General features: G+C 33.5%; 1 protein-coding gene and 1 long non-coding RNA gene across 7 annotated transcripts in view; one reads left to right on the top strand and one right to left on the bottom strand.

Annotated features, from left to right (window-relative positions):
* Nucleotides 1-9,759, bottom strand: part of LOC119078887 (opioid-binding protein/cell adhesion molecule) — a 111,336-nt gene extending 101,577 nt beyond the window's left edge. For 4 of the 6 annotated variants that reach the window (XM_037186610.1, XM_037186614.1, XM_037186613.1 and 1 more), the window contains exons 1-2: nt 9,337-9,759; nt 757-1,289 (exon numbers count right to left, since the gene is read on the bottom strand). The gene's annotated coding sequence lies outside the window, so the exon portion shown is untranslated. Of the gene's footprint in view, nt 1-756; nt 1,290-3,958; nt 4,107-9,336 lie in introns of those variants that run through there. The other 2 variants (XM_037186611.1, XM_037186612.1) reach the window with 2 other exon arrangements.
* The window catches only part of LOC119078891, a 30,074-nt gene extending 13,470 nt beyond the window's left edge, over nt 1-16,604 (top strand). The window contains exon 3 of the long non-coding RNA XR_005088081.1: nt 16,402-16,604. This is a non-coding gene — a long non-coding RNA (uncharacterized LOC119078891). The remainder of the gene's footprint in view (nt 1-16,401) is intronic.
* Nucleotides 16,605-17,393: the final 789 nt, after the last annotated feature.

The following is a 17,393-nucleotide window of genomic DNA, read 5'->3' as shown; positions in this document are numbered from 1 at the left end:
CAGCAGAGACAATTGTGTGTCATTGCCGGAATCAGTGCACTTATAAACTGAATTTCACTTTAATTATCCTTTTTCATTTCACTCCGTCAACTGAACTAACTGAATACATTCGATTTAAAATGTGCACTTCTTCGTCAAGTTTCTGATTATAATTTATGTATTTCCATTAAAATGTTCATATCTCCAGCAGCGGAATGACATTGAGACCACTAGAAATAGAGTTTCATTTGCGAACTAAAAACTTTAAATAGAATTGCATCCGCTCAAACTTCTTTTCACGTTGTTAGATGCGGAGAATTTGTTTTTCATTAGTTGTTTGTGGCGGTTTCGTTTGAGATTGATAAAAAAAAGAGTGAACGTAGTACAACCGTTTTCAGTGGATGGAAGAGCCTTGTTATGAGTTTAAAATAAATAAGATTAAAAAGTTAAATTCCGTCAGGTCGAAAGAAAAACACAAAAGATAAACGAGGTGAAAGAGCATCACCGTCCTCTAAATTGTGCGAAGAAGTTTGTTCATAGAGAACTAAATTTGTTGAAACAAAAAAAAACGTTTAGAAGTGTGTCTTCCATACCACCCACCTTCTATCACTATAAGATGCGATCATTGGTCGTAACACATTTTGTCTATTGTCCATTTATAACTTCTAAATATTTATTAAATCGATTAACGATAATTACGAAACACTTCAATAAAAAACAAATCAAAAGCAATTACAATACACTGGTAGCTATTAAAACCTCATAAATCAAACTTACCAAACCATTTCAGCAATATCCATTATCCCAAATGATTTTGCACTTGCCGAATCATATGGCGCACATTCATTTATAAAAATCCTTCGGTCCAGAAAGCGGTTCGATATTGTGCTGTGTTGTTAAAATATTTTTGTATTATATATGTAACGGCGATGGTGTCCGTTGCGGAAAAAGAATGTGTTTGGTATAGCTGGTTTTCAAGTTGTTTCGAGTTCTATGCATAAACGTAGAGAGAGTCCGTTTTTGCTTGTTGTTGTAAACACAAAACGTGTAGCAATTTAAGATTTCATTATTTTCCCTCAATATCCAACGTAGAACATTCGGAAAACACCAACAACAAAAATAGCTTTTTCGCTAAACTTTTTTTATTTAACAACAACACATGCACCGAACATTAACACACATATTTTCATTTCGGTATCGAAGCTGTGCTGGCAGCTCGCTTTTTTTTGTTGGGTTTCTTTTTACAGTATTTTGCCCCGGATATGTATGCGGAACGAAATGTTTTTGCCGTAATGTTTAATTATTATTTTCTGTAAATCACATTAAATGAAAAATTTATTATTTTTTATAAATGAATTGTTTAAATGAAAAAAAAAAAAAAAAAAATTGAAAAAATGAAGTTGGGGAAGAATGGAAATTAAATTTTTATGTTTGAATTAAATTTATATTATATGCAATCGTTGAAGCCTAAACATGCTAACAGCAAAAATGGATATATTTTAATGAAATGCATGCCGAATGTGGTACCTCGGATATAAAAATATTTAAAAAAAATATTAATTTTGCTGTTTTATTTGTTTTGTTTGAACGATTACGGACTGATATGGTTGTACATTCATATCATTTACATAATGTAAGCTCACTTTTGGCGCACACAAATAATTCATTATGAGTAAATGGCTTCATGACTTGACTATACCATTAATTACAATTCAATTACGGCAAAAGTTTGGCATAATGTTTATCGGGCCGTGGCCTGAGAGAGCTGCGGGAATTCGTTCTATAAGACTTACAGCCTCACAGTCATGGACCGTGATTTCCGATTGGAAAAGCCAACCGATATTTGACGTAAGGTAAAAGCAAAATAAAATGATTGAGTCTGGTTTTTGACAATTGAAATTCAATTGTCAAAAACCAGACTCGATCATTTTATTTTGCTTTTATTTTATGTAAAAAAAATGAAGACAAATCACAGTCCATTCTGATCGTGATTGTACCACCAACTATCGTTTCATGTATTTAATATGGACTACCTCAAATCACTATTCACATACTTCAGCTCTTGATTTTAATTAATTATTTTTGGTTTAATTATGAGGTCAAATGTTCAATCTTCAATGAAGATTCTTCATAATAAAGTTAGCCCTTAGTTAGTCCTGTATATCAAAGGGTTTCAAGAAAATGACGTACAAAGTTGAAAAGTGTCACAATACCTCAATCACGGTCAACTACTTTATATAGTAGAGAATGAAAGAAAAGAAGTGGAAAAACTTCAAACAATTTCGCCGTAAGCCCAACAAACAGTCATCAACGTTCTAATTTTCGCTAGGAGAGAAATGGAAAATTCGACATGTTTTCTTATTTGGGAGTTGTTGTGGTTTGTAATTGATTCTACAAGAATTTCGTTAAAGAAATGAAAATCTAGGTTTTTATTTTATGAATTTTGGTTAGGTACGTGCTAGGTACGCGCTCGAAACATGAATGAAAAAAGATTGCCCGCAGACGAAAGACCTGCTGCAGGAAATCTCTTTCTCAGATGACAAAAATGAGCAATGTGGTTTGGGAGAGTGATTGTTCAAAGTATTGAAGTTAAAGATTTTGCATCAATCTGTTGAAAGTACTTAGAGCAAAGGATTCATTAATTACACTGGTGACATATCGTCGACAACAAAGGGCGTCCTATCGTTGTTTAATCGACTATATCTTTCGAATCATTTGTTGGATTGACTTTATACGTTCCTCATACTTTCACAAATGTTGCTTCCAGAAAAAAAAGTTTATAGAAATTCGACCAATGTGTCCCATAAGTTATTTTTGGGAATTTTAATTCTGAAAAATTCTGAATAATTCTGAAAGAAATTCCGAAAAAATTCAGAAAAGTTTCGAAAATAAAATTGAGAATTTTTTCAGAACTTTTCCAAACCTTTTTCGGAATTTCAGAATTTTTCAGAATTAAAATTCCCAAAAGCTATGATGTGTCCAAAGATATGTTCGTTTAAAAAATGATAGGACTTACTTTAGACGTGTTGCCGACGATATGTTTGCCGTCAGAGATTGGAATGGTAAGCAAATATGAGAAGAGTAAATCTGTAGTTCCAACAGTATTATTGAGCTAGCAGCTTTTTAGAAATTTCACCCATTTAATTTGGAGGGCTAATTTTTCGTCGTAGAAAACCTTCAAGGTGACTTGAAACAAATTATCCTGACGGTAGATCAAAAAATATTTTTTTTAAATAAATTGATCCAATTAAATATTTCGTACTTTTACGAATCCTTCCTTGTTTTGCAATTTATGTGACGCATTTTTAATGAGCTTGATTGAAACGAAACTGCACTTTTTCTATACTAATACTCTATCCGTCGGTTCAAAATAATTTGCTTAAAATTATCAAATTTCTCTCTCACAATGATCAAATCATACCTTTTAAATCCAATGAACAAACCCTTTCAAGCGTATATTTCTTTATACATACTTCGAGTACCTAAACACCCACGACACCTTCCTTCCGATTCTCTACCATTTGATAGAAAAGAAAGTAGAGACACGTCTCAAACGTATGCGGATTTTTCGCAACCTTCTACCGACGGTAATCGTCTTTTTAATTAATTGGTTGCGAAAAGTTTACAGAAAAATCTAGTACTTCAGTGGGTTTGGCACACGTTTTTATACATAAGAAAACATTTGCATTTGAATATCGATAACAGATGCGACACTAGAATTGTCCCATGCATAGATGTAATTAAATTCATTGTTGAGTAGAAATTGATAGTTGAAAAGAAATAAATTGATAAGAAATCTCAACACCTAAATAGCGATCTCCCTAAATTTATCATTCTGAGAATCTCATCATTAAATAGTCGGAAATGATTGTCTGATAAAAACAAAACCGCTCTCCATTAAATGCACAGGCTAAAATCGGCAATTCAACCCAAGCATTCGTTAATTGTGAAAATACAATGTGTATAAATCAAAGCTTACCGGTAATTGTTTGCTTGTGTGTGTGTTTTTTCCCTCGGTCTCTCTTTTTTTTTCATCTAAACCATTCATACTGATTAAAGCTCGGTTTAACGGATAACAAACCAGCCAGTTGTTTACACATTCCTATTCACTTGGGGATTGCCATGGAAAATATTTCTTTATTATTCCTAAAGGGATTATATTAATACAAAAAAACAAGAGTACTTCCCATTTAGGGAAATACATACGTTTTGCCATTTTGGTAATTTTTTTTATTGTTTTAGATATAAAGATGATACCCTTAGGCTTATGGTATGGAACATGTTATTATATGTATCCAAAGTTTAAGTTACATTGTACGTCTTGCTTGCATATGCTTGGGATATAAAAAGCAAGAGGACTTGTGTCTGGAAGGAGTGTATGGAGAGGTTTTCTTTTTATCGCTTCAACTAATGTATGACACTTTCGTGCAAATGGATTTTATGACAAAGAGAAGGGAACTTTATGGTGAAAATGAAGTGATGATAATATTATAAAGTGACAAAACTGTAAATGTTTAATGAAAGTCTGCTGTGCTGTGCATGGTATGGATAAACGTTTCGTCGAGTAGAAGAAAAGACGGAGAACCTGTTGGCCATATATAAAAATATTATTGAAAATATTTATACGGAAGACACGGAAAAGTTCGAAAATTTTCGATTGTACTTGCCGTAGAACAGAAATTCTCGGGGATTATTTTCCCATATAATACCGGAATCGATATCCTCCGATTCATAAATATAAAATTTTATTTTCAAAGTTCGACCGGATAATGTTAAATAAATAAACATCGGGTACCGTTCTCTTCTGTTTTGGATAATTGAATATGTACACGCACTGACGGCATTTATTTACACTAGTTTCCATGGATATAAATCCATATAATATAACCCGAACGTAATACACACACCGTGTACAAAACTATAAACGAATCCATAGCATTATTTGCATATATATCCAATACATATAGACGATAAATTGGAGATCCATGTACCCATTACGTTAGAACACATGAATAAATTGAAAATATATGTAAATCCAGTGAAATATACTGTTATTGATTGTAAACGTTATTGTCGATAAAAAAAAAAGTTTAAGTATAATTACACGACGACAAAATATGATAAACCATTCCATTTATTAGTCTTTTAACCTCATAACGCTAACACTGAAGGAATGCTATAAGTTTTCCGGCGAAAGTGAAATAGGAATGCGATATTTTTAGCATGGAAAGGGGTTCACAGTAGTTACTGTTCTTTTTCTGTGCAAGCCTTCAAGATCGAATTGAAAGGAAACCAAAAATAATAAAAACTTGAGTTAGGGGCAAGACTTCGCTAAATTATAAAATGTTCTTTTATCCATGTACAGTTAGAGGCAGTGAAATTTCAGCAAGAATTTGCTTCAGCTGTTTTTCAGCTGGTCTTCATATACAATCAAAACTGTTTGTATGTCTTTATACGGTTTTACCACTACCACGCGCGTGCGTGTAGCAGCTTTAACCGTATAAAAAATTCTAAACAGGTTTGATTGCATGTGTGGATCAGCTGAAAAACAGCTGTATCAAATTTATGCTGAAATTTCACTGCCTCTGACTGCATAGTTTCGAGTATTTTAATATAGTTTTCCATTGATTTTTTTACTGATTCTAGATAGATTTTCATCATTTTTTTACACTTTCAAGGATTTTCTTGATTTTATTTGATTTTCTATGATTTTGCGGATTTTCTTTCCTAAAATTTCCTAAAGGATTTTTTAAGGATTTTCTTTTAACTGACACAGTATTTTCTATGCATATTTGCCCCTCCGATGGTACGAATGGGGTAGAATTGTTTAAGTCAAAAATGCTGTCACATTGCAAGATAAATACCGATAATACAGATAAATGACACGAAATGACTATTTGCAGCCGTTATTATTGTAGATGATATTGCGTAACATTGAACCGTCGAACAACTCGATATTTTCCTTAGAAATAAAATTGGCAACACAACTTTAACACAGCCAGGTGCAAATGGCACAATAATAATACGACTTTTTGCACTCGGGTGCAAATCGTATTCGCATGACAATGGACGAATTTCCGTAAATAGGTGTACTGATTAAATTCGAAAGTTATAAAAGACCATTGAGATTTAACGAGTAAGTATCCTGACAATGCAGTAGGTAGAATGCGATTTTCCCGAACTATTTACGCCTCACAAAAACGTATATTTGAAGAAGCACTTTTAATTGATTGAATGATTCATGACAAGTGTTTTTTTTTCGGAAAATATAGAAAAGCTCAAGCAAATTAGGGTCTTAAAATTTAATTTATGATTTAATCATAAAAAGAATGTGAGAAATGCATCGTCAACCTCCAAATATTTTCTATGTTAATGCTAGGAGCAGTGCTATGGACAAAATTTCAGTCTTTAGAATTCGATCAGAAGCTTCCTCCTTCTGTATTAATTAATGTTGAGGAGAAAAATTTACTACAGAGAATGTCTTGATTAACATCATCATCATTTTTGCGCTCATAATAACAAAAAATTGTATCATCAAGATCAAGAACAAGCAGATTCGACAAGCTTTGGGATGCGCCGATTTTTCTTATTTAGAAGTTAATGTTCCTTTTCTATTGAGAATTTAAGCTGCGCTTTATGTTCCATTTTAATTACAACATAAATCAACTGTACATAACATAATGTTGTGTACCGAAAGCTTGGATTATTTTATCTAGTTGTTATTTCTTAAATTACCAATTTCAGTTTGTTTATAATAGTCTAGCTTCTATGGTCGTTCAGGCGTTGTTAGATATTTAGAACATAATTGAAGACAGACTGCAACATCTAGAAATTTGCGTTTCTTATAACTAACTGCCTTTGGTGAAAATGTAACATATGCCTGAGAAGTCACAGAAGCTCTGTCAACGGACAACTAGCCTCGCGTTATTATTCGCATAGAATTTACAATATCTGTCTAAAGACAGCGAGTCGTGCAGAATGTCAGAAAATAAACACAAATAGCAGCGATAATTAACCAAATTAAAACTGAATTAATGATTTTGTATTGTGCTTTAAACGGCAAGTTTCGTTGAAGTTTTCGCTTGGAGTTCTCATTTGAAAAGAATTTATTTCAATTAAAAAGCCAAAATGAAATTTACTTTCCCAGCGCTGTACTTCTGCATTGCTCTCATATTTACTGGAGGAAATGTGTTGTTAATAATGCTAAAAACGAAAATTTTGAAACAAAAGCAAAGTGCACTAATTTGGAAAGTTTACTTGAAGAAGTTTTTAAGTGTAAAACAAAATGATTATACGATGGATCGTTTTTCTTTCGCTCCGACTTAAATGTGCGGTATAGCTGCAATTTATTCTTGAAGGATCGTCGGATTGATGCGCTTGTGAAGTGCTATTGAAATGGAAAAGTTTAATTTCGTGAAAATCAACTCATTTATCGTTGCAGATAGATTCAAATAAATTCTGATAGAAGTGCTTCTTATGACTTATGAGAGACTGTTCAAGTTCATCGAACTAGTAATACTCAGTGTTCCTCCCCGATAGGCAAAACATTTGTTCTACGAATTTTATTTGTGAACGCTTGGCGAGCCCTAACGGGGGCAGATCTAGTATAATTAAATATGTAAGTCGTCAAACATTGTACATTGTACATTGTACATTGTAAATTCAAATTGATGCCAAATTGATAAGCCATCTGGCATCAACGGTTTTATTTGTTTTATGATGATTAAGACATATTCTAAGCCTACCCTCAGTGCTGAACTGATTCACAATCTCTCGGTCTCAATGATTACCCGTTTCTAACAATTACTTCACTTTAAAGCAGGGATCATTTTTGAGAAAACTTTGTCCTATGTTTGCCCGAACTTTACTACATTTTTCCAAATTTTTCCCAAAATGTTTTTTTGTGGAAAAATTCAAGAAAATATGTGGGAAAGCTAAAGAAAATCTAGGGAAACTTTATCCCGAAAATAGTCCCAGGCTGAAAGAACTTTATTAGGTACACGCGAACATAACATTCAGACGTTCTAATTTATAGCTATTACTGGTTGAGAATCCTCACAGAAAACGGAACGGAACATTTCACTAAGTTTGAATGAAATGAAGTCACAATTCATGGGTCGATTAATTTTATAGACTTAGTAGTTTGATTATCCATATGAGACATATATTTTGTAACTTAATATTTTTACGAACAGCAGTATGTCGCGTCGTCGAATCTGTTACTTCGGTTGAAGATTATCAAAATCTTGAGTACATAATCTATTACTTCAATTGTTTAGGCATATATTTCACTATTTATAAAAGATCGTTAGCCAGAGCTCATCATTTATTTTTGGCAACGTTGTCGATAGCAGATGACTAGACGCTTCTAAATTAGGACTTTGCTATAAATTTTAGTGATTGTCTTCGATTGAAAATTGAGCAGCCTAAAATACGAATTATTTGAAGATAATTCAAAACTTTTTCGTTGTTCTTTTCACTGCGAATTCGCAATCCAAACTAACAGAAAAAAAAAACGTTTCCACAATCTAACATTTTTCAGACATTTCATTGATGAATGAAATTATGAAATGGTGTTTTCTGTGACGAAAACGAGATAATTTTCTAAATTCATTCATTGAGTTAGATCGGTTACAAAACTGTCTGATCTGTCGATCAAAAAATTCATTAATCAATCGCCACAAAGCTTTCTATTTTATTTTTTTTAAATGGTAATCATTAACAAATGAACCGACAATTCCATTTACAATGTTTGTGCAAACATAGGAGAGATATACCATGTGGACTCGTATGCATACATGGAAAGCTTGGATTATGCAAATGGAAATACCGCATTGCCAAGGGTTATTTATGTTGTTTGACGATACTATCAAAAAAAAAGTTTTTTAGTTGGATTTTAATCTAAAAAAAATTGTCTCTTATCGTTTCAATGGCAATTGTGGTTCGGGGGAACGGGGGAATGAATTAATTTTTTATTAAAATTAATTGAATAAAATTTTCATAAAGTCGGTAAAGAAAATTAAATTTAATAAAACGAGAGAAAAATTTCCAGAGTTTTTTTTTGGTTATCATTCAGAGTGTTATCTTCGCTGGTAGGTGTAATAAACGAGTAAACAACCGTTTTCAATTAAAAATTATCACAAAACATGAGTTAATGTAAACGTTTTTTTTTTCTCTTCTCTCTTGTGTCCGTCCAATATTAAAAAAGCACAAGCACACACAATTTTTAACAGCACACCGTTAAAAGTGTAATGAATTCAACCAATAATCCTCGGAAAACTTCAAACCGTTTTTCTATTGCATGACACGCTTTTGAGAGAGTTCCGTTTTTTTTTTGTGTATACACAATTTACCCACCAGTCTAATAAAATCCTTATTCACACTTTCTGCCGGAGAAATAAAAAAAAATAACAATGTTGACTTCAAAAGTAATTACACGGTGTGTTTTCCATTAAAAATATTCGTGAAAAATGTAATTATTGTTGAAATCATTGAATTTGTGTCAAAAAAGTTAGTTGCCTTACTTTTTAAACTTTTTTAATTAAAATTCAGTTTTAAGGGTTTGTCTGTGTGGTGAGTTTTTTTTTCTTCTTTTATTTTCATTCCTCTCACATTTAACGTATTTTTGCGGTCTGATGGTAACTAGAATTCTATCGGTGTATAACTGTACGGCACGATCGCGCACACTTTACTGAAGATATTTTGGTAGAATTGGAAAATGATTCGCCTGCATCACACGAAAAAAAAACTTTTTTGCCTTACGCGAATAAACACCAAATGAAAACTGAATCTTTGCGAGAAAAGTTTGTTTCAAAATTGTTGATAAAATTTTACAAAGGAAGATAGGAACGGAATGTATGCTTCCCCTTATTTTTGGAATCAGGGGAAATTGCCAAATATTTTGTTTGTTGTTATCTTCAACCCGGTTCTTCTGGCAAATTGTTCCATCAAATTTTATCGTTTCGAATTCTCACTTTTAATGAACCGATTAGGAACTGAAAATTTGACCTTTTTTTGTTACAAAATTCTAATCAAATCATTCCAAATCCGATGAAAAATTTACAATCAAACCAAAGCCAACGTCTTTTCCCCCTTTCAACAAATCCCTCTTCTAATAGCAATTTTGCAAATTATTCCCATCCGAAACGGACATGACCCAATACCCGTGATGCGCACTGTGCATTGTTTACAAACCTATCACGAGGATTCGCACCAATTATGTGTGTTATCTGAAACCAAAACAAATCCGAATCAGTTCTCGTCATACAATGATGTGATAAAGTTCACTGACGACGCGTCCGATTACAGTTGATAGAATTTGTCACGTGTTACGACATCGTGTTTTACACTGAAAAGGACACACGAGAAGAAGAAAGAAAAAAATGAACAACCAACAGTAAAGAAAAATATCCATTCATCTGCAAAGCGGCACAGTTTAATTTACAGGAGAACGGTGTGTTTGCAAAGCAATAGCAAATAAATAACAATGTTATGGGATCGGTGTACTCTCTTATATTATACACTTGAACGGCTGTACACATAGCTGAATCAGGATAAAATGAAAATGGGGACTTATAAGATTTGTCTGGAGCACAAATGGATTTTTATTACGATAGGATAATAGCACCTTGTTTATTTGATTTTTGCGTTAGTTTAAATGGCATTTTAAATCATTTTTTTTTTCGTTCTTGATGTCGTCTCATTTTCAATTTGTAAAATGAGTAAATATTTGAAGTGTTTCCAGTACCTACATTGGCCTTTGTATTTCAACTCATAAAATATGCAGATGCTTTGTGACAAGCTACCTAATTTTTCAATTCAAATTTAATCAATTAGAACGTTTTCACGAATCTTTGTTTCGCTTTTCGAAGACGAATATTTTGTCTTGGATTTTGCAATTAATTTCAGTGCAGCTAAAATTTCTATTAAAAGAGATTGGACCAGACGTCGCACATATGGCTAAGAAATGAGTATCAAAAAATAAGACGACGTGGGTATGTCTTTTGATCCGCGTTCGAATAATATTCAGTAAGTTTCTCCTCTTTTACAAATGACAGTCCCTTCAAGGTTGTAAATCAATCATCAAATCTCTTCCTTCTGTTTTCATAAACCCTTTTAATTTTAGAACAAAATCTTGTACTTTATTAGTTATGCCATATAGAAAAATATATAAGATGGGGAGGAACAATAATTAAAGCATTTTAGTCGTCGATTACAGATTAACCGCTGCAAAAATTGTATCCTAAGAATATGAATACCGATTCCTTCCAATCCGCATTACTTAACTGACTTCATAAAACAAAACATTACTTTTCGAAACTTGGTTTCTAAACGATAGGTATTGTCACACTGGGCCTGTGGCACATTGTTGACAATTCTACCGTAATTTGCATGCGTCATAAATAAATCAAAAGAATTGTTGACATTTGGTTTTTATGACTCGTTTGCATCGATAACTATTTTCAGTTGAAAATAAATTTTGATGGACGGCCGTCTGGCATTTTTTATTCTAAAGTAAGACTAAAGCTCATAGCGGGTCAGCTCAACCTGAAAGAAAGCTGAGCCTGTTTTGACCTGAACTGAAACCTGATCTGAAAAATTTGGAAAAATCAGGTTCCGGACAGGTCAGACATTTTCATGGCCAAGCATGACCAGCCTTAATTAAATGTGTGCCTCTTTACCAAACACGGCATAATACTACTACTGTTTTCCTAATCAGTGAACAACGTTAATATCAAATATTTAAAATGTAAAAATTCCCTCGCAACCACTCGCACCATTCACCAAATTTAATTCGATATGCAGAAGCGGTGCAGCTTATTTTATTCTAATTACTGCACCTAGGTCCAACACTCACCGAAGGGTGAAGCAGCAACAAGTATAATTTTCTTATATTCTACAACATCAATAACGCTTCGCTGGAGATTTAATGCAATGAAATACACTTAAATCCCGTAATGCCATTATCCGGTTTTTCCTACCAATTTGGTTACACTGCTTCTAAATGTCCCGTGACACTTCAAATTTCATGTATCCTCCTATAGGTGTAAAAGCAACAACCATTTTACACAATAAGCCACAAAATAAATTTCTTTTGACTGCCTCATATTTTCTTTGCTCATTATGCACTTTGTTAGTCTATAAAAGCACTAAGCCTTAATTACTTTCATCCTCTTTCGTTGTAATAATAATTCGGTTACCCTTAACAGCTTTCAATCAGGAACTTTATAATACAAAGTAGAGCTTAACGATGAGATTTTTCTTCATTTTTTTTATATTCTCTCTCCTCTGTATATTTTTTTCGTTTTTCTTTTTTCTTTTTTCCATAATGTTGGCAGTCGAGAATAATACACGAAAGAAAAAGGAGATGATTCACTTGTTAAATGGTTAACGAAGCATGAAAATAGTAATGAAATTTAAAGTCAAATACATTTTCCGGAGTTGGATTATAAAGTCGGAACACAATGGGACACACGACTCCAAGTCCACTATTGTATTTATTCAATTGTAATTTTGAGAGTTTGTAGATAAAGTTAAATGATTTAATGGTTTACCAATTATAAATTTTTTTGTTTAAAATGAGTGTACATCGAAAACGCTACTTCTCCAAGCAAAGTTCCATTCATATGAAAATCAAATAAATATTGTAAGAACCGTATAAATGGATTTCGTAATTCGCGAACAGTCCCTTACGATCTGTGAGATGATTCAATGCTTTGCATATTCCCATGCAGATTAAATTACTTCACATCTCATCTCATGGCAGCAGTGGTAAAGAAATAACCGTATAACGAATCTCTTGGAGATGAGTAATATATTTGCACATGTACACGTCTGGTGAATCATAGTCGAAATGAAAGTAAGGTTTTATATCGTCTTTACACCAAACATGCGACTACATGCCTACATGCGGTTACTCGATGTACCAGTCAGGACCTATTTTTTGTAAAATTGATTTGCTAAATTTGCTAAGGTCTTCAAATTTTAACTAAAATTTGACAAAAAAAATGGTCTCAAATCAATCTTTCAAAAATAGGCCCAGGTGCAAATACGAGACTTTCATGTACTCACAATTCTTTTTCTAGAATATAAGTATGTTCAGACTAAGGAACAATCTACGATTATTCCGAGAACAAAACCATTATTCCACCTACGAGTACGTGTTGTGAAAATGCACATTTTCCGAAAAACAATCACCTTTGACATATAATTTTCTCCATGTTATGTTTGTGTTGAACCGGTACATTACTTTAAAGGGTTTTCATAAAAAAAACTCCCTAATTTGTTTTTATAAATAAATACCAACGGCAAAAAACACCAGTTTCAATAGAAATTATGTAGAATTTGTCCGCAGTTGTTATTAACTTAGAATTGAGGTTTTACGGTGAAATTTTTCACTGAAAAAGTTTAAAAGTTGGATTTAATTACGGTGATTTTGAATGGTAGTCGGTACAATGGTAGAATTCTAACATTCTTCTAGAAGAATTCGTATATGATACCCCAGAAGATCTCTACTGTTGTAAAAATTACAGTAGGCAAAATATAGGTTTTGTGCACAAATGGTGGCATAGTGGCTAAGCCACCATTTGGTCACATTGTGGCGTAGTATGGCAAACAGTTTTGTATATAGATAGTAAAATCTGTTACTTGTTTGCTTGAAACTATCGCCTATCGGTTCATGGTGTCAATTCTTTTACTTTATTTGATTTGATTTGCTTGTTTAGAGACCGAGAGGAAAACAACACTAGCGAATGGTTGAACAGGGTTCGGGCGAATAAAGGAAAATGAAAAATAGTCGGGAAATAATAGGCGAATAATGGGCAAATGTTCGAACGGTGGGACAAGATCTTTAATTGTTGTTTCCCCTCGTTAGAGACCTCACTAGCAGTCTTTTACGATCAATAACACGTACAGTCTGGACGTTGCCGTGCCTTCCTAACCATATTCTTAAGTTATGAAAATACTCTCTGAGAAAAGTCAGGTTCAAATTCGTATCATCTTGTCTAAATGTCGGCTACATTAACACACATAAATAGTATTTATGCTATGTCATAAGAGTCATTATGTATGTACACATCGTTGCAGCCACCAAACACTCTGCAACTATCAAATTATTAAGCTTGCGTGAACTCAAGGGTGTTACCAGTGCGATGTAATCGCTAGAAAACTTCCATGTGTAATTGACTGACGCGGGAGTCGAACCCGGATCATTTTAGTGGAAGGCTAGTACGTAGCCACTGAGCCATCCCGTCCGTTAATATGCTTAAAATCTCTTACAAATTTTGCAATATACGAGAGCATAGCCAAGAGATCATCTCTGATTTTTTTCTTCGTCTATAGCAGATGACTAATCGCTTCTAACAGACTCAAAGGGTCGAACAATTTTCAAGGTGGATGTATTCCAGAACAACACAATGTACACAGAACTCACATCGATATTCTAACACTTCAATTAAAATTGTAATGTCGACATTGGTTTCACATAATTACCCTCACCTTAGGAATTTTTGTATCGACGCAAATATTTAACATTTCTGTACAACGATAATATCTACATTCCCATAACCACCAGCGACACATTTTATGAAAATGAAACAACATTAATTTGGTGAACATTGACAAAATGCAGAGAGTGAGTACATTCACATAATCATTCCACTACTACACAATTTAACACTAAACAATTAACCCGACGCCTTTTACTATCGTGCCGAAATATTTTGCTGTTTTATATCATTAAAATTTAATGTAAATGCAGGGTGTGTATGTTATTGCTTACAGCATATACCAGTAAGGATGGTTTTAAAAAAATGTCGCATTATTTCGCAACAGTATTTCGCAGAGCGAATTATTTGTGCACAGCCAGCGATGTGCTGTAAATTTTGTAATGTGCTAACACAAAGTTAGTGTTAAAATTGAACGAAATCAGAATTTTATTTTCATTGTCATCCTGTCTATTACAGCTATTCAACCCTCCCTATTTTCCCCGTCTCATACAACCACATTATAATAATATATCGTGTGTTAAATTAGGAAATTCCTCAACGCACTTCATAGAACATTTTTCAACTTTCAAATTTATGTGAATGAGAAATTACAATCAGCTTATACTATACACGGATGGGGTATTATGTGTGTGGTGTCTGTATGTAAATTGTAGAATTTAGGGATGACAGAACAGACTGAGAGACTGAAATGAAACGAGAATTACTTCCGACCGTTTACTTTGTTCGGAAAAAATGCCAACCATTTTCGGTGTAACTTCACCGGGGGTCTTCAGATGTGCAATGTGTACCATACCACATACGAACGTAGTCATCGAATTTTTATGGTTTTCTGTTGAACAAAGTGCAAAGAAATATATTCAAAATGAGAATAAGCTCACTCTGTGCATACGTACTGAAAATGAAGTAACGTTCGGGGCAACGTTTTTATTCTCTTCGAAAATTAGATTAAACAACAGAAAAAAGAAGAAGCTTCCCTGCAGTTGTATTATATACCATTTCGGTTCAAGTGCTTGCACTCCGAAAAATGTGTATTTGAAAGAAAATTTTTTGTGTCACTGGAGAATTTTACTTAATGTTATTATGCAAGACATGGGTAATGCAAAACGAATTTCTGTTATCCATTTCGGTGTTCTCGGTGGCGTTTTATTTAAAAGGCAAACGAGCATACAACAATTACTGATGGTAATGAGGCCGTGTACCATAATACTTGAATTTCGAGGTTGAAGATGTTGAAGCCATGTAACGAATGAGAAAACGTGATAGTAATGCATGTGACTCAGAGCGATGAAGTAATTTTATTTCGATGGAGCAGACATAAAATGAACATGGTGCGTTATTGAGTTTTCTTCTCAGCATTGGTTAGAATGGTATCGCAACTGACGAAGGATATTTTCATTGAGGGGAATGGAATATTTTTATGAGAACGTTTCGAAATGGCTACATTTAGATAGAATTGTGCGCCGGAGAGCAGAGTTTTTCTTGGCAATTTTAATCCCACAAAATTCCGAAAAAATCTGTAATTTTTATCGGAATTTTATCGGAATTTTTCGGAGTTATTCGGCGTTGTAAGAATTGAAAATCATAATAATTTGCATTGTCTGAAAATGTGATCGACGCACATATCTACTTTTAAAGGAATAATTTCCACTTTACTTTGAACATGCATTGCTAAAACCCAGGTTAAAACTTTAACACCTGCAACACAACAAATTTGGGAATTTCCGTATATTTCCTAAAGGATTAACCTTTTTATTGTTCACACCTAATGACAAATAAATTGGTCTTTCTGCAGTCATTAGTTTGCAACCTTGTTAAGAGTCAATTTGCCAAAACTTCGAACAACTTAAAAAAAAAGCCATCGGTGATTTTTGGAGGGTATACTGCAATTGAATCAGGGATGGAATTACGGCTGCAGTTTTCTATATAGAAAAGACTCTTTTGTACGTAGAAAAGATTCTTTTCTATATTGAAAAAGAACCTTTTTTTGCTTAAAACGTTTCATTTTTAGAGGCAATAGTATGTGTAATCGTAGTAGGCATAATTTTTTCCATTGTTTCGTAGTCCTGTGATCATTCTCTACACGCTGGAATTTCGATTGATCCAAATCCGTTGAACAGACAAGACAATATTAACAAACAATGGCATATATAGAAAAGAGTCTTTACTATATAGAAAACAGCAGCCGTAATTCCACCCCTGAGGAACCTTCCTAAAATTGTCTCATACGTCAGAAAAATTAAAATGGACGCGAAGAAAAGTGGAATTCTAGAGAATATTCGTGTTAGTACACTTCAAAACTGAAGCTCAACGAAAGTCGTGCCGCGGTAGGTTCATGGTGTCATGGATAGTAGAGGTCACTACCTACCCAACGACACCCATATCTTTCAAGTCTATCGTTGTAGTTTTTTGTAAACACTCTCCAAAAGTTGGAATTTTTTCCCCCTCAAATAGCTACTGCACCATATACACGAAAAATTTCGAAAGGTTTTAAAGGTCAACGTATGCGGCGTCAACACCTCTACCAAAGACCATACATCCAGATAAATGCGTTACGTATTGTCGGTGATATGCAACAAAACTATTTTGGTCCATTTTTTCTGGCGTGAAAACATAATTACTTCGAGAATTTGTTTTTTTTTTTTTGTTGCAAATGACTCAGAAGGGTCCCGTGATTCAATTAGTGTATACCCTCCAAAAATCGCCGATGGTTTGTTTTCCTGTTTCATACAACTTGATCGAAGTTTTGGCAAATTGACTCTTAAAATGTCTAGCCCATATAACCAACGATATAAACTTGACCTCTTGTTTAAATATGGACGGACAGGGCCGTCATTAATAGTTCAGAACCCCGTCATATGTATTTTATTACGGAAATTTTATTCCAGACGGGAAAAAGAGCGACTCGTA

This window comes from Bradysia coprophila, unplaced genomic scaffold (assembly GCF_014529535.1).
Source record: "Bradysia coprophila strain Holo2 unplaced genomic scaffold, BU_Bcop_v1 contig_297, whole genome shotgun sequence".
NCBI classification, from domain to species: domain Eukaryota; kingdom Metazoa; phylum Arthropoda; class Insecta; order Diptera; family Sciaridae; genus Bradysia; species Bradysia coprophila.
Note: the sequence above shows the minus strand (reverse complement) of the source record. Positions and strands in the feature narration are given on the sequence as shown.